Source organism: Sebastes umbrosus, chromosome 5 (genome assembly GCF_015220745.1).
Source record: "Sebastes umbrosus isolate fSebUmb1 chromosome 5, fSebUmb1.pri, whole genome shotgun sequence".
Classification (NCBI taxonomy): Eukaryota; Metazoa; Chordata; class Actinopteri; order Perciformes; family Sebastidae; genus Sebastes; species Sebastes umbrosus.
Window position 1 is genome coordinate 11,109,496 of NC_051273.1, and position 26,220 is coordinate 11,135,715.

General features: G+C 41.7%; 1 long non-coding RNA gene across 2 annotated transcripts in view; it reads right to left on the minus strand.

Moving 5' to 3' along the window:
* The window catches only part of LOC119488415, a 174,117-nt gene that overhangs the window by 65,502 nt on the left and 82,395 nt on the right, over positions 1 to 26,220 (minus strand). The gene's annotated exons all lie outside the window — the stretch shown is intronic.

Consider the following 26,220-nt stretch of genomic DNA (forward strand, 5'->3'; position numbering starts at 1 on the left):
CACAGAGTCAACAAGCTGTAAAGTGAAGAAGTCATAAATGTTCAGTGTTTATCTTCAGGCTGAGAAACCTAGCACCTCGCTGATAATGTGTGTGTGTGTGTGTGTGTGTGTGTTTCAGGAAGGCCTCAAACACTGTGGTCAGAGCAAGTCGTGACTTAACACTCCCCTGAACACACACACACACTCTCGTCTCCATCCTATTTAAACAGCGCCTGTCGAATTTCACAACCAGCTCATAAAAGACGCAGAAATGCATTGAGGTCCACGGGAAAATAAATCAAGGCTGTTTGCGTTACTCGGTGTGTGTTACACATGTGTGCACGTGTGTGTGAACAGTCAAGAAAGTGAGACATTACAGAGAGCCAATAAGAATATTCACTCAAAGGCATAATGGCAACGTTATGGCTGCATGAGAAAAATGTGTCAGCAAGTGCCTTTTTGCCAGAGACAGCATTAACATCGAGTTATCAGTGAGAAGAAAGAGGCTGTAAACATGTTTACATCCACCTGCTTGTGTGTTCATTTCAAATTTGTGCATTCAAAATGCCAGAAATTCTTGAAAAAAATCTAAAAAAAAAGTCTGTGTATGATATGTTGCCTGAGACGGAAACGTTATAAAGAGAAGATGAAATTAAAGGTGTAGTTGCAGAGTCGGCATGTTACTACCACCCTCCATTAAAGGCCTCCACCAGCCAGAAAACACAAAGTGGCTGAAAAACATGGAGGACAAATTCTAAATTTATTAAAATAACATGAAAACATCTTTGGTATAAAACAGCAATTAGATTCTGTTTTTTATAAGCGCTACAATGCCTTTTTCATAGTAGGCACTTTGACGTGTCACAAAGAAAAGGTGTAAATAATACAAATAATGAAGGCTGAATTCCATTTAGCTGCATCAGTTTCAGGGTCCTGGTTTTGTGCATGCTGTGCTTCTTATGTTACCTTGTAACACTCTGCAGAATATTTGCATTATGATATTTGATTAATTTGCTTTTGCCAACGTTTTTGAAATTTTGCTTAAAATTTGTACAACATTCGGATGGAAAATACAGGTTTAGAGACACTAAGTGTACTACTTTACGGATTATAATTTTACATGAGATAAAATATTATACATTGCTGAACATTAAAACACCCACTAGTATATAAAATACTCAGACTCGTTTTCTTGCAGAAATGGCCAGGTGACCAAATTTACGTTACATGGACACAGAGAGTATATATTAATAATAGCGAATTAACGTAACTTGCGATTTTTAGGTTGTAGCGGACTCAGTTTTAAAGCTAGAGTGAAGAAGTCCAGAAGGGAAGGAGGCTAAATAATGCTCCAAATATGCTAAATTTTGGCGAGGGAAAACTAGCACGGCCATTCTCAGAGGGGTCCCTTGACCTCTGACCTCAAGATATGTGAATGGAAATGGGTTGTATGGCTACCCATGAGTTTCTTCTTTACAGACATGCCCACTTTATGATAATCACATGCAGTTTTGGGCGAAACGTAGTCAAGTCAGCTACTAACTATGGACAATCATGCGATTATTTGCGATTAAATATTTTAATTCGATCATAATTTATCCCTCTGAAAGGGGCCACATTCTCATTCTTCAGTACACCTTGCAGTTAATACTTGCAGGACTTTTACTTCTTTTTCGTTACTGCTGTTTTTACTTAAGCAAATGATTTGAGTGTTTCTTCCACCACTGACACAGTTTGCGTCACATGCAACAGATGGCAACATCTGTCTATGCAGTAGAAATGCAGAGTGTTTGTGTGTGTGTGTGTGTGTGTGTGCATGTCATCACCAGCGGATACATATTACCAGAATATGTTCCTACTTATGAACTGCTGCAGTGTTTGTTTGTATTATTTCACGTGTGCATTCCTGTGATTATCATCATGTATGAATGTGAGAGTGCGTGTGTCTCTCTCTCTGTGTGTGAGTGCGTGTGTGTGTAAGTGTGTGCGTGCGTGTGTTTGCCCTCAACCAAAGAGCTCCAAGCTGTCATGTTTTAGCCTCCTACGGTTAACATCTGCTGCGTTTAGTGCTGCCATGTCGCTCTGTGATACACACACCGTCTAATAGAATCAAAATCACACGCCGCCACGGTTCATCATGTAACACACACACATGCACACGCACACACACACACAAACACACACGCACAAACACACTCACACACACACACACACACACACACACACACATTATTCTGTCAGCCAGTGTATCCACCAGTTGCTGATTAATAACCACTGAAACCTGTCCTGTACATACAGTACTCAAATATGAAACATTACAGGACTGAAGACATTATTTATTCTATAAATTCACAGTAAAATGTACTAACAGGTACAACAGGAATGAATATTGATGGTAGGGCTGTAACTAACAATTATTTCCATTGTCGATTAATCTGTCGATTATTTTCTCAATTAATCGATTATTTGTTTGGTCTATAAAATGTCAGAAAATGGTGAAAAATGTGTTTCCAAAAGCCCAAAATGACGTCCTCAAATGTCTTGTTTTGTCCACAACTCAAAGATATTCAGTTTACTGTCATAGAGGAGCAATGAAACAAGAAAATATTCACATTTAAGAAACTGGAATCAGAGAATTTTGAATTTCTTACTTAAAAAATAACTCAAACCGATTAATTGATTATCAAAATAGTTGGCGATGAATGACAGATATTATCCATTTCTAGCTGTATGATTATCACTTTCTAATTTATATATTTTTTGCATTACATGTGAGTTTTGTGTTTTTTTATGTATGCACTTATAGACTCAATATCTCTGTATCCTCACAACAAAGACGTTCATTCTGACTCTGATTACATCCAGATAACAAGGCTCCAAGTGAAATAGCTTCTTTGGCTTTTCTTTTATGGACAATTTTAAGGTTTCAGACTTCAACACAGCTGGACATTTTTAGACTGGATACATAAACACTTTCAAAAAGTACCTAAAAAAAAAAATCACTCTGCTCTCTCTTTCTCGCACACAGACAAACATAAAATCCAATCTTCATAACAGCTTTACACCTATTAGCTCTGATGTGGAAAAAAACTAGATGACTCCACTGATCATCAGCCCCAATACCAAATATTTCTGGGCTCCCGAACCCAAACAATGCCGGCATCTGCTGCCGGACCACTTCTTTAATGGAAACACTCTCTCTCTCTCTGTCTCTCTTTCCCTTCGCTCGCCCATCCAGGCACTAATGTAAATGAAAAGCAGTGGGACGGGGTGTGTTGTTAATGTGTGGACAGGGACAAAAAGCCGAGGTCTGGGGGTATTGTATTGGCCCTGTGACACACATCCCAACCTCACACACTCACCACCTCCTCCTCCTCCCTCTCCTCTATTGACGGCCCCTCAAAATCAATAAAAATGATCTTGGAGTCCATCCACCATTTGGCTGCATCATCTTGGAAGTGCCTTCTTTAGGATATAGCGGCCATACTGTACAATGGGCCAGCCGAGCGCGTGTAATTTGCCATTGATTTCCCCCCTCCTCCCTCTATCTTCCTGACTCCTTAGCCCCTAGTCACTGCACACAACACAAAAAACTAACTTCATCATACACCCTGTTAATGCACATGCACAATAACCCTCTTTTCTCCTGCCCTCTGGTAATTTCACTCTTTCTTTATCTTTTTCCACTTTCTCTCTCTTTCCTCCTTTATCTCCTCCGTCGTCCCCTCGCTTCGTGCTCCGGCCCTATTCCTGAGATCTCTTCACAGGTCACTGTTCTTTCACTGCAGTAATGGACGACTTGTGCAAATGTTGTTTGCGCCCAACCTGTTTTTTTTTTCCATTTTTCTATCTCTTTTCGTTTCCTGAAGTGAATATCCCACATATTGATGTTGTCAACCTCCCATTTCTGAACACATCTTTTAGTTTTTCTAAGTAATATCTTATTTATCTTATCTATTTTTATTGTATTCAAGTTTCAACATAAATTAATATACGTTTTCCCTTAATCACAGATCTCTTAATCTCAATTCCCCACTGGTTGAAATAAACATTTTATTGGATTACCTTTATGTCCTTTATGTGTCCGAGATAGTTTTCTGTTGTATAAATGTGAGAATTTGAATCTAATATTGCATGACTGATTTTTGTAATACTTTATTTATCTAAAGTAACTTTTTTCAAGTTTATTTGGCCGTCTTCCTTGTTTTATGAATGAAGCGGTACAGTTGAACCAGCGGTGCTGTCTGTGTGTGTGTTTCACCAATCAGTGACGGTCATCCCTGCAAACTCCACCCTGAAAGTTCTGGTACTTTCAGAAAGTACCACCCCTCGACCGGGGCCTGTTTTGGGGGTAAAAGGCCACGGAACTTAATTTCGACCCTGGTTCCTGCGATCGAAACGCAATGAGTTCCTCAAAAGGTTCTTAGTTCTGGGGAAAGTTCCTGCGGTGGAAAAAAGGTAACTAATATAACACCTGACGTTTTACTCCCTTAGTGAAGGCCTCTCTAGGCCGGGTGATGACATCTTTAACCTCAGTGAGGAACATTTCAAAACAGCAGTGATGATGATCTGATTGTAAAACCTCACGACAAAGATGTACATATGTTCATCTTGAATCAGAAGAGCTTGTTGCACACTGAACCAAATGCAACATCATGTACACACATAGATGCTCGCGCAAACATCACACACACACACACACATACAGACAACTGTCAGTCAGTCTTTGAGAGCGGCGTGTTGTTCGTTAAGTCTGACACTTTGCCTCAGCCGCTCTAAGCCTATTACTGTATTCTTTCTCTGCTGTTCACAACACACACACACACACACACACTCACACACACGGTGGTGCTATCACTAAGACCTTATTCAATAAGCCTATAGCGTATCCTGAAGCCATATCGCACATCATTCTCCCTACAAACACACCCTCCGTCACACACACACACACACACGATATCTGAATCTTTTTTTTTTCCTGAGTGGTGTTGTCGTCGCTGTTTGTTGAGAGTATCATTTACAGCCAAGGTGTTTGAAGAAAGACACCTCTCCCGTGGCGTGGTGTGTGTGTGTGTGTGTGTCTCTTTAGAGTGGGGCTTTGCTGCTCCTGACACCGTTATCAGCTCTAGTCGAATGTATTTCTTATCGAGGTGGAGGTGTGGAGGGAGGTGGTGGTGGTTGGGGTGAGGGGGGGGACCGACGACCGACAATACAAGCTTATCAAACGTCCTCAGCCACGATTCGGCCTGTCACTCAAGACCCATGTGCACGCTCGCACACGCACACACACGCACACACCCACGTATACAAAAACACACAGACAGCAGGCCCTTTTTGATTGATAGATGGCTTTCCCAACAAATAGAAAGCTGGGATCAACATCCTCGTGGCCCCTTTTTACCTTACACACTCATGCAGTGGTTTAACGTATGTATGGATGTGTGTGTGTGTGTGTGTGAGAGAGAGAACATTCCTGAGTAACAAAGGTGGGATTAGGGATGCATTAGTTGGCCGTGGAGCGAGAGGCCTGTCAATAACAGCAGCCAGAATAAACCCTGAAACCTCGATAAGAAGACAAAGGACGAGCCAGATAGCAGCAAGCAGAGAGAGAGAGAGAAAGAGGAAGAGGGAGGGACGAAGGGAGAGAGAAGGATCAATAGAGGGAGAGAGGACGGGTGTGACAGAGAGGGATGGATGGAGAGGCAGAGAGGGGATCAATATCTAGGGAGACGGGAGGAGAGAAAGTTTTCACAAAGACAAGTGAAAGGGTGAGGTTGGTTGAGGGAGAGGAGGATGATGGAGAAGATGCTGAGAGTCGTGACGGATGTAGGTAAGAAGCAGGGTTAGACTGACATGGGTCGATAATGATAGCTGTAATGTTGTTTTACATCCAGCCAAAAGTTTGAGGTTACTTTGAGTATTTTTATTGAACGGAGAAAGAGGACACGTTTGTACATTTCTCAGAAATGTGAGTCCGACCAAACCAGAAGTTGTTAAATTGTCCTTACAGGCTTCTGCTTTTGGGATTAGGAGGCCTCGTGTATTTTCTTCTCCCTTCACGTCACTTTCAGTGACATAAAGAACAAAACAGAAAAATTACTAAAACACGCTTTCACGTCCTTCTTTATTTGTAAAATAATTATTTCCTTATATCTATGGTCATCACATTCATGTAATTCCACATTTGAGTTTAGTTACTTTTTGCTCTTAGGCTATATAATAACCCGTTTCCACAACACAAACTTTCCCAGGAACTTTGCCTGCATTTCAAACGAAGGAACCAGGGTCTGAATTTAGCCTCTGGGCCACAGCTCTGCATGGCCCTTAAAAAGTCCCCTCTCTAAGGGTAGTCGATGGTTCAGAGCAGCCCCGTCGCCTAAAAATTACGTTCCCATACAACTAAAATGTATTCTCAATTACGTTTGATAGGAAACGTATTTTGTCGTGGATTACGTTTGTCTTTGACGTATCACAAATACCTTTGTGAGTCCACGGACTGCCGCAGCGAGTGAGGTAATACAATGAGCGAAGCGCAGAGCAGGTGACGTAGTATATGAAGCAACCGTGAATGAAAGTTACGTTGAATAATAGCGTTATTGAATAATAACGGGGGTAACAAATGAGAAAGTCCACTACGAGGTGGATGAGTCCAGCAAACACCGGACTTGCCCCGAGGAGTGTTTGTGTGTGTGTTTGTGTCCCATGTGAAACAGTAATTTTAAGCCAAACCATGATGTGTTTTTGTACTAAACTTAACCCAGTAGCTTTGTCGCAAGAACCGACTGAACTGGACCGTTGTGTTTTTGTTTTGTTTTGTTTCAATTTACAACTTTAATCACGTGTTTAAAACTGTTTAATCCCGGAGAAAATACTTTTCCCTCAAAACATAATTGAGATTGCAGTTTAGTTGTATGGGAATGTAATTTTGTGGGAGACAGGGTTGCTAAGAGCCTATCAGGGTGCAGTTTGCTGTAACGAGTTTCACTGATTGGTCAAAGATGAGCCTTGAAACTACAACAACCTTGTTTCCACTGCAGGAACGTTTCCATGCATGGGCCAAGGAGCTGCACCTACATTTTGAACGGAGGAACCAGGGTACAAAGTTAATATTCCGTCTTTGAGTTTTTGGCCACAAGAAACAAAACAAAAACCACTTGCTCTGAGAGTAGCACTTTTAAATGGCCCAGGGAGTTTGCAGTACTGAGCATCTCTCACTGGCCAAACCTGAATGATGCTATAAAGTCTGTAAAATACACCTTGTTTTCGTTCCCTGATCGATTGAAATGGCAGATTGAGACATTTCTGTAAAAGTCTCGTCTCTTCATTAACTCACCAGACGTCCTCCAAGGACGGCACAGAGAAGCGGCCTTCACTGTCTCATGCATGCACTCTCTTTAGAGCTTTTACCTGAGACACGGTGACAATCAAAGCAGCAAGTGTTTGAACCAAGGCTATCGGCAGAGGATCCTCAATCAAATGGGAGCCGCCTGCTCTCGCTTCACGCTTGTCTTTAAATGTGAAATACACAATCAATGAATTCACAGCCCGAAAAAAAAGACCATTGATCTCTCTGTCACCACACAGGCTGGTCTCATACACTGTTCGTAGCTGTACCTACGAAAAGTAATGCACGGTAATTTGTATATATACCACAAAATCAATTTGTGTGGGTCAAAAAACACCAGACTTTCGCCCAGGCGATCGGTGGTCGTACCCTGTGTGAAAGTTGATTTATTTGTCACATAACTTCCGTACTTAAGTTACGCCACTTCCAGAGTTATTTTTCAATCCGAACCACGATATTTTCCTAAACCTAACTAAGTAGCTTTGTTGCCTAAACCTTACAATGTTGCTTCCTGTGAAGACGGAAGTTTATTTTGAAAAGACTGGAGCAGAAATTCACATGTGCGTCACGTGTTGCTGGACATTCGTAGGGAAACGCACGAAAAATGAGGAATAATTGTTCGTAAGATATCATGAACCGTTGTATGAGGATAAGTTGCACCACTTGAAATTAATTATGATTCTTCAGAAAGGCCTCTGAAACAGCAACCAGACCATTTAGCAGTAGACATTTCCTAGTCGAGTCTGTACAAATCCAAATCTTTCAGTTAATTATTTTTTACTCCATTTTATGTTTGTCTCCTTTCTTTTTGTTCTGTGAAGCACTTTGGATCAGCTGTGTTGTATGTAAAGTGCTATATACATAAAGCTGAGTTGAAGTGATACGAATTCATGGATGCAGGTTGTTAAGTGGCAGCAAAAAGGTAATGTATCAGTACTTATTTAGTATTCATTTCTGTAAATACGGAATGTAATGATTCATTAGGGAAAAGAGGAAAACAAACACTAGAAGTTGACCAACAGCACTGCAAAAAAAAAAAATACAGTACATCAATTTCTGTAACATTCAGGCTCAGAATTGAGTTTTTCCCCAGAAAAGAAAGAAAAATTCAACCATTGGGATAAAATAATACCATTTAATACAAATGCAGTTTTAGTTTGGATTAAGGATGCACCAATACCGATACCGGATCGGATATCGGGCTGATACTGACTCAAATAGCTGGATCGGATATTGGTGACAATGGGGCCGATACATTCAATTAAATTCTATGTTTATATACCATATACATTATATACTAGAATTTTAATTTCTGTTTAAGTTTTGACCAATTTGTTGCTGCATTAAAAAGGTTTACACCTGAATTGTAATTCCTGTTAATTTTGAAGATTTTTTTGCCAAGTTACTGTTGTACGATTTATTATTTTAATAATAAATAACAATTCACTAAGTTTATGTTATATTATCTACGTACGTATGTATTTGATATATTTTGTTTAAAAAGTTGTTTAAGCCAAGCCTGATGTTGCCTTACACATAAAAGAATGATCCCAGTAACTTCCACACAGTGAGGCATACAGATTATTAACTAAACACCGGTATTGGATCGGTACTCAGTATCAGCCGATACCCAAAGCCCAGGTATCGCTATCCGTATTGGGACTGAAAAGTCAGATCGGTGCATCCCTAGTTTAGATGAACGGTACCAAGAGCAAGTTTTAATTAAGAATTGAAAACTATATGACTAGATCATGCAAGGTAAGTAGCATTTGTTCTACAAAAATCTAGATTTTAAGGCCTATTTTTAAATGGGTAAGATTGATATCTTGAAGTGAGGTTTGTCAAGTTGGCGAGATATGGTGACACATGAACTGTTCCACATAGAAGCTCCAACTTTATCTCAGAGCAGAATATAGTTGGCATTCGGCCCGACGAGCCGTGTTTTGATGGAAAAGGAGCTAAATAACTCGCCTGTATGCTATTTATCATCCTGCCAAAGACGTGCCATCTTGAATTGGCGGTTGAAGAGCGGCGGGCTCTTAGTCACAACAATCCTACAGAGGCTTGAACCAATGACAGCGGGGCGGCGGGCAGCGGCGCGCGGGGAGGGGCGTGTAATTGTTTCACCGGCTCTCATTAATTAATTTCCTTCCTTCATTTATACTGGAAACACTACATAGGTCTGGGAGGTATAGGTAATGATACGGAGGGAGAGGCATGAATACTGAGAGAGAGAGCATCCTGTTGCCGTCAGCGTGGCAGCGAGCAGCTAGCTGTCACACAAAGACACAATGAGGCCCGGCAACAAACAGCCACTTAAAAAAACAGCCTGGCAACAGAGAGCAAATTCAATTAGAGAAGTAATTAGTAGATACAGGGCCAGGCAGCGGGCTGCCGCGACGCCACAACACAGGAATTAATAGGCGCGGATAGGAGGAGGACGCTGTCATAATTAAGAGGCAATCACCTATGTCAATGAATACCTAAAAAAAAACACGGCCCCCCAACGCAAAACTATTAATTCAGTGATCAAAAAATATTTCAGGAGATGATTAATACAGCAAATTCATTTTAAAAGACTAATTTCTGGAAAGATAGCAAGACAATTGCACATAATGTACTCCGCCTGGCATTTATATTGCTAATTAAATTTTTTCTTTCTGATAATTTGTGGAAGGGTTGCTCTTCCCTGTCTTTCTCTCCCCCCATGTGTGTGTGTGTTTGCTTCTTCTAGAGGTATGAACCAATGGAGGCAGTGTTGCAGCAGTAAATACACGGCAGCCGAACAGAGCTGTGTCTCGCAACGCCTCCCCGCAAAACTCTGCCACGCATGGACGAAAGAAACAACACGAGCACAAAAAAAAACAACACAAAAAAACTTGCCGTTTCTTTCCTTCTTCAACTCTGCAACATCCCTCCACCCTCGCCTTATTTATCTCCCCCTCAACACCACCGCCGCCTCCCCCACAACTCCACAGATACAAAAGACCCAGCAATTAAATTAGACGATAAGGACGTGAAATAAATCAGCAGGTTCTTGATTGATTTGTCTCTCTCTTGGGGTGGGGGTGGAGGGCGGTGGCAGCTATCATTTCACACCAACAGCTCCTCTATCGCTAACTAATTACTCTGTTTCTAAAATCCCTCAGATGAGACGCCGAGGTTTCATATAACAGATAGAGAGGCTTTGCAAAAAACACAGAAGCGAAGAGAGACGGAGGGATCTGAAGGATTAGAGAATCATCAGAGAGTGTAAACAACAAGAGAAATGCTTCTTCTGGGTAGCCTTGGTGTCTAACAGGCAATAAGTGACGGGATTGTTTGTCTTCCGGCCTGACGTCGCCCCCATCAGTGTAGACGTCCTGATACTGTCGGAAAGTCATTAATCTAAACAATAACCACCGAGCAGCCCGGAGAAGCTGCAGAGTGAATGTAGTGTAAGGTTTCTACACACCTAAACACGACATGAACTCAATAATAAACATATACAAGTTTACTGACCACTCAAATGCTGTATCTTCAGACCGGGACAAAGAAAGTATTTATAGGAGGTCACTTCACATCTCGTTACTTCATTGTCCCTTCAAGGGAAACCTGCTTTGCAGTAGCCATTAGAAAATAAATGCAGTTCATAAGTACTTCAATATATATATACATAACCCCCAAAACAGAGACCATCATGAAGTAAACAAACAGAAAAACAACAAGAAAAAAACAAACAAATGTAATGTAATATCGTAATATTAGAATTAGGGCTTTGTATTGGCAAGAATCTGGTGATACGATACGTAGCATGATCCAGGGGTTACGATTATTACGATACTATAAGCAAGGCGATATCATAGTATAAAGAACACACCACCATATGCATAAAATCTGAGTTAAATAAAGTTAACATTTGTTTATGGGATTTGTATGTATCACAGTCCAGTCCGTTGGTACCAACCATGTCGTGTTAGCCTGTCACGAAGGAGGCTAAATAACGCTCCAAACTTGCGCTAAATTTTGGCAGGGGGGTCCCTTGACCTCTGACCTCAAGATATGTGAATGAAAATGTGTTCTATGGGTACCCACGAGTCTCCCCTTTACAGACATGCTCACTTTATGATAATCACATGCAGTTTGGGGCAAGTCATAGTCAAGTCAGCACACTGACACACTGACAGCTGTTGTTGCCTGTTGGGCTTGAGTTTTACATGTTATGATTTGAGCATATTTATCATGATAAATGCAGTACCTGTGAGGGTTTCTGGACAAGATTTGTCGTTGTTTTGTGTTGTTAATTGATTTCCAATAATAAATATATACATACATTTGCATAAAGCAAGCATATTTGCCCACTCCCATGTTGATAAGAGTGTTAAAAACTTGACAAATCTCCCTTTAAGGTACATTCAGAACATAGAAAATGTGGGATTAATTTGCGATTAATCGTGATTAAAGATGTTAAACGATTGACAGCCCTAATGAATATAAATACAGGAGAGCATAATCATCTTACCATCCCTCAGATTTATCTTCTGACCAATTGGAGGGGTCCTGACACCAAGTTAGGAACTACTGTTAGATACAAACCACACACACCAAACAAACTTCTAAGCCCAATGTGTGCCCAAAGTGTCAATCTGACCATGAATCTACACATTAGGACACTCACACTCTGAGAGCTGAAAATCATTTTGCACCAAAATAAATACAATAAAAGTAGAATAAAACTTTAACCATATACAGATTGACCTTTAACCTTAGTGTTAAGTAAAAACGGTGTTGCTGGATTTAACCTGAACCTCCTGAAAGAACACTAAACAAAGACATTCTCGATGAAAACTATTTGTCGTTGCCTCAACAGTCTGAGTTTCCACACCAGAGAGAAATACCTTCACATTTTATTCCATCTTCTACGCGGAAATGAAAAGCAAGGCCAACGTTGAGGGAGGGGGGCATTTCCACATCTTTTAAATACAGATTTAGTTTCTCTGGCTCGGTTTAAAAAATGGAGGGAGATCTCCATACGCAGAATTTACATATTCATCTTTGACAGTTGGGGGTTATTTGGAGCCCCATTTTGGAGTGACGTGAGAAAAAAAATATCCACTTAGCCATATCATCACCTACGATCGGGACTCATAAGCCTGGCAATAGGCTGAGAGGGGAGGATAACACTAATATGGCCTCAGATTTCTATGCGGGACTAGTTAATGCTATTTACTGAGGAAGGTAGATGATCGACTGGAGAGCAGAGAGGAGAAGGGAGGGAAGGAGATGGACATTAAGTGGCCTTCGGAGTCTGTGGCCGCTTTGAGAGCCAATTACCAGGCTAATGGAGTTAATGCCAGAGATGAGATGGGCTCGGGAGATGAGAGAGGAGAGAGGATAGCGGGGATGCCTGACAACGAGACAAACTGCAGCAGAGGGAACGATTAGCGTTCGTTAATCTGATGGGCAAATCATTAGGCATCAAACATACTGTAATGCATCAGGAAAGAAACCCAAAAACGGGTTGGAGAGGGGCGAGGAAAACGCGCCACAAAACGCGCACGAACGAGATCTGTCTCGGTTTCATGATCCGTCATGTTAGGCTGCAGATTAAAAGTGTGATCTCCGGGCTTATAAACGATTTAGCCAATTACAAAACGTTATCTAAAAACGCTTTAATTTGCCATTCAGAGCTGCAACAGGGGCCCTCAGAGCCGTCAATGAGGGTGATTAGAGCCCAGATTGCGGCTTCGAAAGGCCCCAAAACATCTGCTGTCAGAGTGACTTGGAGACGTCAACGCAGGGAAAAAAAACAGTTCTTCAGAGCCTGGCATCTGATTAGAGAGGAGAGGAGAAGAGAGGAGAGGAGAGGAGAGGAGAAGAGAGGAGAGGAGAGGAGAGGAGGAAGAAGGAGGGAAGAGAAGAAGAGAATGAAATTAGAAAAAAGAGGAAAGAAGAGGTGGAAAGACCTGAGTTGGTCGGCTGCCAGCTAGCTCAGTGTGACAGGGAAGGCCCATCTGCGCTCCCCGACACTCAAGATGGCAGATGTAGAAGCAGATTGATTTTCATTCAGCTGTCATGATACACAAGTGGAAGAAAAAACACTCGCACACACACACACAATCATGGCGTTCGAGAGCTCTGTCAAGTGCCTGGGCTGCTGTTGGCTGTCGGTCTGCCAAGCTGTTTCTCTCCTTCCTGTAATTTCCTCATTCTCCATCCCTCCCTCTCTCTCCCTCGCTCTTCCTCCCTCTGTCTCTCTCAACGAGCGCGAGCGAAATCTAAACGCCACATCTGGCGCTCAAATTAAATCATTTACAGTCCATAGAGAGAAGCGCGTTTAGTGACAATACAGCCGGTGGGGAATCAGTGTGTTTTCTCTAAGCTGTGACACCATCGTCTCCTCTGGCATCTGATTAGATGTCATCGCGGCGCTGCTCAGATGTGCGAGACGTGTTTTCTTGCTGCCCCGTTATAAATCGGAGGGTTGGAAAATGTCATGGAGGGAGCTGATCATCTGGTGGCGTCGCCTCTGACACCTGCACTCCTCTCTCTCTTTGTGCCGCGGCTTACATCTGCGGCGGGTCTCTTAACTTCGGCAGATTTTATTTTTGTTTGGGGATGCAAAATCGCGCTAGTGAATCTGGCTAACGATGGTGTTTTTTTTACTTTCACAAATGTTTAAAAAGTCTTATTTTGGTGTTGGTGGGTTTCATTGCCTGTGGTAATACCTACAGGTCCTCACAGGTCAAAGATTTTAGATCCAATAGGAAACAGACCTTTGGAAAATCTGTCCACACCCAAAGTGCAAAAGAGACCTGATCCAAAAGGGAACCGAGGACAGACTCTGTCCTCGACCCTGGCAGCAGCATGATGCTCCACCACAAGCTGCAACAGTCAAACAGAGCAGCACCACGTTATTGTGTCTGAGACCAAATGTTTCTCCTGTAATGATGATCATGTAGCTCGTGATAGCTGAGACGCACAGCAATACAGCAGGTCACACCGATAAGACTGGACATAATTCTGACCCGAAACCCTCTGCCATCTCTCGGTCTGTCAACTTTCTCTCCACCCGTGTGTGTGAAATCTGACTCCTGCTACTCTGAGCTGAGACTCCGTATGGAGTAGACACAATCTATTGTTATCATGCCGCTGATATGCCAAAATGAAGTAAATGGGTTTTATTTCTGTAAAAAAAAAAGCAAAACGACAGTGGGGGCGGTGGGCACATAATGTAATCGGTGTGTGCCTGACCACCGTTTAACACTGGTAACACCGACCACCGCGACAAATCCAGTAACAACCTCCAGTTCCGCCCCAGGTTAAAATTGTTAGCTCTGTCATCACTATTGCCGTTGTTACTGCTGTTCACGCTGTTAGCACTGTTAGCTGCTAGCCACCGGCTCAGACATCTCCGTGTTCAGAGCCTTGTATAGGCAGGCAATCCCAGCTCTATGACTTGTAGCTACTGCGGTAGTGTGCCAATGACACGTCGCATTAAATCAAAGAATGCTTGCGGTGATTGGCTGCGAGTAAAACCACACATATAGTCGTTTTTGTCAAGATCTGGGCACAAAAAGGATCAAAAAGGTTTCGCTCTACATAGACATGAACGAGCATCGGTCAAAACAGTGAGGTGACACACGTCAGCTAAAACAACAATATCACTCTATATTTCAGCTGCTTGGCAGTAATGTTAGCTGATCAGACGAAGGTCTCTCCATGAATCACTGCTGATCCTAGTGTTGGCTTTTCCTGCTTCAGCCTCCCGACCATGGTCAGAAGGCACAGGGGAGACACCCGAGTTTTGGTCGGAGACGATAACGTCACTTGCTCCGGAGCCCTGTCACTTCACTCAGCAGCAGGAAACAAGAAATGGGAAACCTCTGTTGGTCTGGAGGAACTGCAGCATTTATTTCTGCACAAACTGAGAGGTGGAGCGAGAGAGCGAGTGAGAATGAGCGCGGTGTGTGAGTAAAGGCAAGCAGCCAGGGGATCAGAATACAGCAGAGACTCCGACCCTGAAGACCAAAGCTACGGTCTCTCCTGTGTCTTCTGACCCCGGTCGGGAGGCTGAAGCAGGAAAAGTTAACACTGTTTAACAGACGGGCTTCACTAGATATAACTTTGCGGTTTTGGTGTTTCCGTGTAGTTTGTGTTGGAGTCTGAGTCTGAACAGCGTAGACACACGCGAGCACGCATGGGACACCGACCCACAATGATTTATACGTGTAAGAAGTTACAAACAGTCCCTGTAATAAAATGCCCCTTTATCTAACGTACTCAAAAAAGTGGATTCAAAGTTATACTTTAAGAAAATCTTTAAAACCTGGATTAGAAATGAGGAAAAGCAGCTTTAATAGTTTCTTTGGTCTGCAAAATAACGATCCATCTTTACAAGTTATTTGGCCTTACAGACTCTTTATCAAAACTATAACATTCTCCGAAATGCAGGTTTTCTTTATACCAGTAAAGTTTGTGGGGCATTTTTGTCTTTATTTTGATAGAGAAAAGAAGAGACGTGACAGGAAATGAGGGAAGAAATAACAGTAAAGGTCTCAGACCAAACATGAACCATGGACCATGTACCATGGTCAGCATCTTAAAGCCCAAGGCCACCACAGCACCCAATTCAGGCTTTACTGTTTATATCTATCTATCTATCTATATTTTCTAGAGATGACGATAAATATATCAAAATATGATAGAATAAAGCAGCTGCATTAGTATCAAGAAAAATGCCTTTGATTAAAAAAGAAACGCTTCAAATAAGTTGATTTGAAATGAAGTGTTATAATACCACCCCATTAGTGTCTCATTTTTAGCTTGTCTTGAGAAAACAAGATTTCAGGACTCAATAACAGACTAAATGATCTGTTAAGACAGAGATTTACTGTATTAAAAAAGGTACCACAGCAATGCAGTCCCATTAAAAGCACAAAACACACTTTCACATGACGACTGCTGTGCATAATCTGCCCACAGCCTCCAATAGCGAACAATAATGACCACTGGGGTTCTGTCACTCAGCTAATACTGACACTAATAAAACATTCCACTTCCTGCTAATCACATTCAGCTGTCGCTAACTGCTGCTCCATCAATGGCTGATTCAGAGCTAATAAAATCATAAAATATTTTTTTTCCCAAGATTTCGTGAGCATTTTTTCGTCGTAGAGAGTTTGGGAAGCCCCATAGAAGGCTATTGACTTGTAGCTCAGCCTGGGAACGGACTGACTCCTGTGAAATCCCTATAAAATATGAGCCTGGTGGTCATCCATCATTATGGGCAGACAGCACAGGCCTTTGTTTGTCCGGCACTGGCCAGTTCTGGACTGGTCTGGCTACTGGCGAGACTGTAATGTGTGTGTGTGTGAGAGAGAGAGAGGGAGAGACGGAGAGAGAGACAGCTGAAACAGAAACAGTGTGAAATAGAAAGCAGTGTGTGTGTGTGAGAGAGAGAGAGAGAGGGAAGCAGTTGACCTTGTGTCAATTAGGAGCCCATATCGTTCCATTCCCCAGGGGCGAGGCCGACTCTGAAACATTAAATCATTTCATTCACTTCAAACCGATCCTGCTGTTTCCCCCCTCACACACCGCCCGTGTCTGAAAGCTCCCGCTGCCCGGCCGACATTCTCGCTAAACTGTGGATGAAAGTGGCTTGAACCTCAGAGGCGTCGATGCTGCAGTAACGCCTCGTTTAGCAAGCAGAGAGGTAAAAGAGCAATGATCCTTCAACAGATGCACAAATTGTTTTATTTGATCACCTTCAACTGATGTTTATTTGGTTCATTCAGAGGACAGCAGGGATACAATGGAAAGTTTAACACATTCCTCTGCAGGGTAATTTAATCACATAATATACTGACTTCCCTTCAAACTAAAGTTAACAAGCTGGAATAACACGTTAACGCAAATTCATTTTTACGCCACTAATTTCTTTAACACATTAACGCAACTTGCGATTTTTAGGTTGTAGCGGGCTCAGTTTTAAAGTGAGAGTGAAGATACCGGTATATGAAACTAGAAAGTCAAAGGAATCCATTTGTACCAATCACGTCATAGCTTGTCGCGAAAGAGGCAAAATAACGCTTCAAACTTAAGCTGAATTTTTGGCGAGGAAAAACTGGCAAGGCCATTTTCAAAGTGGTCCCTTGACCTCTGACCTCAAGATATGTGAATGAAAACAGGTTCTATGGGTACCCACGAGTCTCCCCTTTACAGACATGCCCACTTTATGATAATCACTTGCAGTTTGGGGAAAGTCATAGTCAAGTCAGCACACTGACACACTGACAGCTGTTGTTGCCTGTTGGGCTTGAGTTTGCCATGTTATGATTTAATCATATTTTTTATGCTAAATGCAGTACCTGTGAGGGTTTCTGGACAATATTTGTAATTTTTTGGTGTTGGTAATTGATTTTCAATAACAAAATATATACATACATTTGCACCAAGCACGTATTTGCCCACTCCCATGTTGATAAGGGTATTAAAGGGAGACAAATGTCCTTTTAAGGTACATTTTGAACAGAAAAAGTGCTATTATTCGCGATTAACTATATGGACAATCATGCGATTAATCTTGATTAAATATTTTATCGATTGACAGCCCTACTTCAAACATAAGTTAAATTTATGTAATGCAAGACAGATGTTTTTTTTTCTATGGAGGCTGTATATTCATTGCCATTTCTTTGTATTAGCTTAGCAAAATATCTCAAAAGGAGAGCCAAAGTGATTAGTTTTTGGTGTGGATTAAGACTACAACTAACTTATTTTTCACTGTTGATTAATCTGTTTATTATTTTCTCGATTAATCGATTGTTTGGTCTACAAAATGGTGCAAAATGTCGATCAGTGTTTCCCAAAGCCCAAGATGATGTCCTCAAATGTCTTGTTTTGTCCACAACTCAAAGATATTCAGTTTACTGTCATAGAGGAGTAAAGAAACCAGAAAACATTCACATTTAAGAAGCTGCAATCAGAGAATTTGGACTTGTTTTTTAAAAAAATTACTCAAACCGATTAATCAATTATCAAAATAGTTGACGATTAATTAAATAGATGACAATTAATCGATTAATTGTTGCAGCTTTATCGGGGTCTTCAACAAGGTTCACCCACAACTTCAGATTGAATTCTTGACAGATCATTTTGGAGCATTTTCTGCTATTTTTCATGAGCTACTATGCTTACTTAGGTTTAAAATGTTTTACTCTATAGAATATAACTATACAGTATTTTTAAAGAATCCCCAAAAACATAATAAGTCACAAAAACCATGCATATTCAGCAGGAAATGTTAATGTCATGTGCAAACATCACATTAAGCATCACTAACAGTAATTAATGTAAACTATATTAGTATAGTATCCAACATGAAAGAAATACCAACACATCCAAACTAGAATAACTTTAAATGTACTTCCGTTACGATGTTGATTTTGCATGAACACACACTGATTTAGAAAAGTATCACACACACTTAGGCGTTGTTAAACTTCATGCAAATTCTCAAACTGATTTAGTAATAAATCCCATATTTCCGATCGTTGTTTGTTGGTGGCAGACTCCAAATCAGCTTTTCCATAAAATCCTCTCTGACAAAATGTGACAAACTATTGTTGTTCTTTGTCTCCATATCACTCTAATCCTCTTTCTCTCTCTCTCTCTGCCTCTCCATCCCTCCATCCGCACTCCCCAACCGCAGGGAAAGGCCTCAGTACTGACCGCCGTGAGCACACGCACACAGCTATGGTTGGCTCTGTGGGTCTTACTGGGGGGCTAAGCTGTGTGGTCACATTTTACATGTGTGTGTGTGTTTCGGTGTTAAATGGGGAGTTGGTCTGGGTGTCACTGGGTTTTGGCTGTTGGGCAGAGTGTGTGTGTGTGAGTGTGTGTGTGTGTGTGGCAACGGTATATAGACTTGGCCGGACTTAGGAGAGGGCGAGCCGGATTTGGCTATTCTGACTGTGTGTGTAACACTTTGGCACACGGTCAGGTTGATTGGGGTTGCTGTATGCATACATGTGCATGCCTGCATCCATGTGTGTGTGTGTGTGTGTGTGTGTGTGTGTGTGTGTGCGTGTGTGTGTGTGTTTGGCCGTTGTTGTAGGTATGCTGCAGATCAGTTTAAGCCTTATAAACCTATTGTTGTGCAATAAAACCATCCTCTCTCATCTCTTATAACCTCTTTGTTTGACAGTCTATCCATGCTTCTGTTAATATGCACACACACTGAGGTCTAATACTCTATAATACACTGCTGCAGGCAGAACAATGCCATGCCTCCACTTTTTCAAATTGAGATTAACAAAAATTCTTGATTTTGTTTAGGTTTTTACATATAGGTTTCAGGGATGTAGAGTGATGGAATTTATTTTTTACAAATAAATCAACAAGCTAAAGGCTCAGTGAACGACCGTTAACGGTGGTCAATACAAAATTCAGAGCATTTCTATTGCCTCCACACGGCTCTCAACATGGAGACGGCTGAGCTGGCGGCTAACAGCGCTAACAGCACTAACAGTGTTTACCTGAGGGGGAACCGGAGGGTGGGTGCTACACTTCTGTGACAACGGCGTCGGTCGGGATGGCGTTATTAGCTGTAACCGCCGTATGAGAGCAGTGCAGAGCAACGTCATGAGCTAGCCAGTGGGGCACGCTCACATGCACTAATATGCACTAAAAGGCACGGCCGGCCGGGAGAGCGACTTCATTCTCTGCTCAGGTAGATAATACTCCTCTATATCTTTACATAGACAATAATTGTGTGCTGCTATATTAATGCTCTAGTGTAGAGAACTTTTAAGTAAACAGGGGGAAAAGATGAATGGCTTTCTGATGTTATTAAAGCAACACTTTTTAAACATTTCATTCATTTAGGATCCACTCAGCTGTTCTGTGTTACTGATGACTCTAATACAAACATATCTGCCAAAATAAGCATCAACATGGCAGACAGAGTGGATGAAGTGGTATTTATTTTTAAGATTTGTCTCTACACAATCTTTGAATAAAAATGTAATGCACAAACATGCCATCTAAAATCATGGTCAAGTATCTCAGGGGTTAATCGTCTGCACTGACTATGTGTGTAGGTGCACAGCTATGCAGGGAGATGGACGCTGAACTGTTTCCCTTGGTCATTTGACTCGGTCAAAAGACAATGGCGATTGTTGTTGGTTGTTATGGTGACAGTACACGTCAGTGGGGCTGTAAAGTGTGTCATACATTGTTGCTGTGCCGACAAGCCGGCAGTGAAGGTAGTCACAGAGCCGGATCAATTTCAATTTATACTTTCTTTCATACTCACTTATAAAAGGGACAGCCGGCATGGTGGTACTAAACTGCACTCACACACTAGACGCCGACGCTGTTACACGTCACGCCAGCAGAGTGAATCCACGACTTATCGCAAGTCGGTACATATGAAGGTTTATACGGAAGTTAGCCTGCTACAACGATTGCGATGGCAACGGATTACATAAAAGTGACCGCCACTCTCACACATCCTGCTATGTTGATTTGAATGGGAATGTCTGTTCTACTCCTATTCTATTTCTAAGCTCAGACAACTAGCATAATAGCTAGCTTGTGATGACAATGACAATTAAACTGTAAACTGGTAAACTGTACCTTTCACACAACCTCATAATTTGATACATTGCTCCTATAGAAATGTTGATTATAGCAGCTTTAAAGGACCAGTGTGTAACATTTAGGGGGATCTATTGGCAGAAATGGAATATACTATTAATAAGTATGTTTTCTTTAGTGTATAATCACCTGAAAATAGGAGTCGTTGTGTTTTCGTTACCTTGGAATGACGTTTATATCTACATAGGGAGCGGGTCCTCTTCACGTAGTCCAGCATGTTGCACCGGCATGTTTCTACAGTAGCCCAGAATGGACAAACCAGACACTGTTATCTTTTCCTGCTTGGGCCGGAGTCGATAACGTTACTCGCTGCTGTTGCCGCCACTCTCTCTCTCTCTTGCTTCACCACTCACTTCCCACGTACACACATACACACACACACACACACACACTCTATGCACTGGCTCTTCTCCAAATAACTTATGCTACTCTTACAGCAATTGACTCTAAAGAGGGCCATTCGCATTTTTGCATCGGCCACCATACGTCTCCTACACGCTTTACAAGGCTTCAGTTGGTTGCAATGTGCAACCTTACCGCTAGATACCGCCAGAGCCACACTGCTCCTTTAAGTTACCAAATATTAATCCACTAGTTATTAAAACAATGTTCATCCTTTATACCAAAACTGAGAACACAAATACATGCTGGATGTCAATTTATTGTGACAACATAAGGTTATAATCCAAGTCACTGCATTGTGTCTGCATGTTCAATAATCACAGACACACCTTCCTGATGATTCTATCATTTTTGCCATCACCATCTTTCCAAAAAAAAGCTGTACTGTGTCATATATGTCACTAAGCAAAGATAGTTTTCTTTGAGATATTTTATGTGAAAATGAAAAACAACATTTTTATATAGACAAAAATCCATCAAGGTGCTGCAATAATGAAACTGCTTCAGCTGCACTTTGGCTTAATAACAGGTGATTTCTGGGAATACTGACACACAAAAACCATAAGAACATATAGCACCATATATAAGACAAGAGACTAAACAATTAACGTGATCTTACATAGTTTCAGATGTCGACTATACCAGAACTGTACTGACTAATTATAATTTGGTAATGATCCACAAAACTTCAAAGAGCTCTCACACCATTGTCGTTCAAACCCTGGTATCCAGATTACAACATTGATCTTCAAAATTGTTTTCCATGTAACTTCAGCTTCATTAAAGTTTATTAGCCTGAATACAAAAGTGTCAATAAGTCTGTGTTTATTCCCTCGACTCCTCAGAAACGTCCCTGAGCTGTGGTCGTTGTGAAGTCTCCTCGTCGGTAAACTAACGCCGCGCTGATTAAAGTGGATTTAGAGCTTGTTGCATTTGATCAAAGTCCAGCTGATATCAGAATCGCAGACCGGCTAAGCTCTCGGAGCCAAATCCATAATAATACCCTTACACCACCCACAACAAAGACACAGCCAACACAAGTAAATAAACGTAGGCAGAAAATATCATTCGAGGACCCCTCCCATCTGAGTAAAATAATACCGCCGAATACAAACCGCCATAATTGGTGGGAGAATTAGGTTGATAAGAGATGGGAGTCGGACAGTAAATCCATTCAGCTCATCTGTTTACCACTGAAGCTTTTGAAGAAAAGTGTTGTTTGTCCTTGTTGGTGTGTCACAAAGATTAGCGCCACACAGAGTTATGGATTTGTAAAAATTATTTTACTTTATTTTTTATTGATCTCTTAACTGCAAGAAAAAAAAAAAAGTAAAAAAGCTTTTGGTTTCCAAACCAAAAATATCATTACGATAACAAGTTTGATCGTGTTTGCATATCGGTGTTTTAGTGTGGTGGGTTTATTAGCTGAGCTGCAGCTTCAAAAGCAGTTTTGTAAAAACCTGTAAGCAGCACTTTCAGCTCTCTTAATGTGCCGCATCCAACTTCGCTGTCAATATTTTCTCCCTTAACACTAACCCCTACAGCAGCTGCACGGCAGGGATGGTGGAACACTAACGTGTAATGTCTTAATGCACAATAAAAGAGATGCAACCTCTAAAAGAAATGCATGCACACGCTCTTCCATCCCATCCATGTGTTTGCCTCTTCTCCTCTCAGGGAGCGCTAAAGTTTTCTCCGTCAGCCTCTTAAGTGTCTGGCCTCCAGCTATATTACCCTCTTTTCCTCATCCCTCCACCTATCCCTCCATCGCATCTTAATGTGTTTGATAAAACATGACGCATATAGAGGGAAGGGCACAAGGCGGATGATGTGCTTTTTTGGCCAAAACAGGCATCAGCTAAAGGACGAGGATAAAGGGCTGAGTCTGCTCTGTCTGTCTATCCGAGTCCGTCCGTCCACACACTTAAGAGGCCGTCCGGCTTCTTTTCAAAGCCAGCCACTCTCGTCGGACTGCTGCATCTCAGGGCTTTTGTCCCCCCCCTGCCTCAATCTCCCCATCCCACCACCGCGGCCACCCACCCCCGCCTCTCCGCCCGCTGCTGAGTGTCTGTAATGGCCCAGACGAGGAAGGGAAGGGGGGGAAAAAACTAAGGAAGTGAGAGAAATGGAGAGAAAAAGAGAGCGAGCGGGAGGAACTGGAGGGCGAAGGAGAGAAGGGACAAAAGGAGGAGATGGGAAAGTGAAGGAGAGAGTGGTGGCGGAGGAGACAGAGGAGCGAGATGCGCGGGGGGGGGGAAAAGGAGGCCGAGTCTTTAGGAGGAAGCCAGGCGGCACTAAGCGTCTCTGTCGCTGCGCAGTCAGGCCTGCCTTCCCCCTGGCCACGAAACCCTGCCCTCCACCCCCGCACCACATCGCCATCCTGACCACGTTGCACTCCTCTGCTCCCCTGTCCACTTCATCCTCTCATCCTGACACACTCGTACTTTATTTTGAATTTGCAACACTTATAAGGACTCTCCACTTTAAACCTATTGAACCCTTGTCTTTCACTCTCTTTATCTATAGTCTCATGGTCAATACATGTCTCAGCCACATGGTGTTATAATAAGGACAAGTTAGGCTACTCAGGAATGTCATCAATTGGCATTTGAGTGGTGCTATGCATGTTCTTGAGTACTTTGTATGATTAAAGTTGAACTACTTTCAAGTTTTTTTATGCAGTTTGCATCAAGAGGGTTGAGGGGTTAAAGGCACTAAGTGTTTTCACTTTTAATTCACTTTTGAGAAGTACAATTTCTTTGATGGCAAATTTTTGATACTGGGCTATATGTAAATAAATTGACTTGCAAACAAATCAACAGCCTTTACACTGTATAATTTAGGATTTGGTGCAACATCTTTGCATTGCTCTACAGCACAAAACACTGAAGAGGGTGGTATTGTCATACAACGGTTTGTATGATATCTTTTGAAAAATGATTCTTCATTTTTCGTTTGTTTACCTAGGAATGTCCAGCAACACATGCTCGTTACATGCATACAGCCTTAACAGAATAAACTGTTTTGATTTTCTTCACAGGAAACAACTTGGTTCGGTTTAGGCAACAAAACTACTTAGTTTAGGTTTAGGAAAAGATCGTGGTTTGAGTTAAAATAACTCTGGAAGTGGCGTAACTTAGGTACGAAAGTTACGTGACAAATAAATCAACGTTGACTTCTGGTTCCATACGGGACACAAACATCGGTCTCCTGGGTGAATTCTAGTGTTTTTTGACCCACCCATTCACCCTGACCTCCTCCCTATGCTGCGTTTGTAGGTCTTTATACTTCCTGGTTCAAGATTACGTGGATTACATACAAATTGATTTCGTGGGATATACACAAATAACAGCGCATTACTTTTTGTAGGTTCAGCTATGAATGGTGTATGAGAACAGCCTGAAATAAAACAAGTTTTCAAAAATGAGTCAAATCCATTAAAAATCTTTGTCTTCTTCACTTAATTTAGACAAGTTATAACATCCTTGCCTTTATAAATGCCGGGCCATGAGAACTGTATCTTCATTTAGACGTCCTTAACACTCACCCCTGACAGAGATAAATGCATTTACAATAATTGCAACAAGTTAATAATAGTAACTTATATGTTGTTTAAAATGTATATGTATAAGACAAAGGAACAAAATCAGCATCATCATCATCAGCCTCGGTCTCTCAATTTAGCACAAAGTCTTCTGCATTGCTTTACAGCACAAAATAGGAAGATAGTGCAGTTCTTCAAGTGTAAATGGAGCTAAAGATAAAGTTTCTGATAATTGCACATAAAGCAAGGAAGGAGTGCAAGAAGTTGCAGCATCCTCTGAAGGGGCTCAGGATGAATGTGGTTTTAATTTAGAGAAATGCTATTATTAGCTAACAATCATCTCCACTGTGGACTAATGTGTTGACAAAAAATATATATTAATTTGACAACCACATATCGATGTCTCAGAAACACAAAACTCACTATTTGGATGTCACCAACTTTAGTCTTCCTGTTTGGTCCTCACAAGGATGGGGACACAAACAGCACATACACAGCACACACACACACACACACACACACACACGCTCACACACAGCCTGTGGCCTCAGGACTAATTGCTAGATTGGAGCAGATTTTCTAGTTCAGTTCAGGGCTGTAATTGTGAGGAGAGCAGGGAGGAATGACAGGGCTTCAAGCTGAGAGGACAAATCACCAGGGGCTGCCGATTAGACTGCACTGATGTTCACATGTCCGTGTGTGTGTGTGTGTGTGTGTGTGTGCGTGCATGTGTGTATTGGGGGTGAGGGGTTAAGCCAACCATCTCTCAATTCCAGGTTTCCGTGGCACTGACCCCAAACTGACAAACACACACACACACTATGTTGACCCCTATAGACCCCACAGAGAAGAGTATCAGAATACTTGTTGTGAAAACACTCCTCTGTGAGTGTTTCTCTCTCTATAGTGAAAAATATGAAGAATCCAAAAGTACCACCCCACGTTTTAACATATTCACCTTGTGAACCAAATTGTAATTCTGTCCTCAACCAAAGAAATTCTTACACTCTAGCACCATTTTGTCGACTAATCGATTAGTTGGTTTAATCGACAGATTTGTAAAACCAAGTTTCTCCACAAAGAATCACACAAAAGCACCACTTTAAATCTTGTGTATACCAGAGATGTGCTCATACAGTTCTTGGAAATAAGTCATTCAGCATGAACAAAGAATAAAGAACGACTAATCGACTAAAGAAATCTTAGTCGACTAAGACCAAAATGACCGATTAATTGATTAGTCGACTAATCGGTCGGACTAAGAGGGGGCAGCCTGAGCATATTGTGAAAAGGGTATTTACAGAAATAT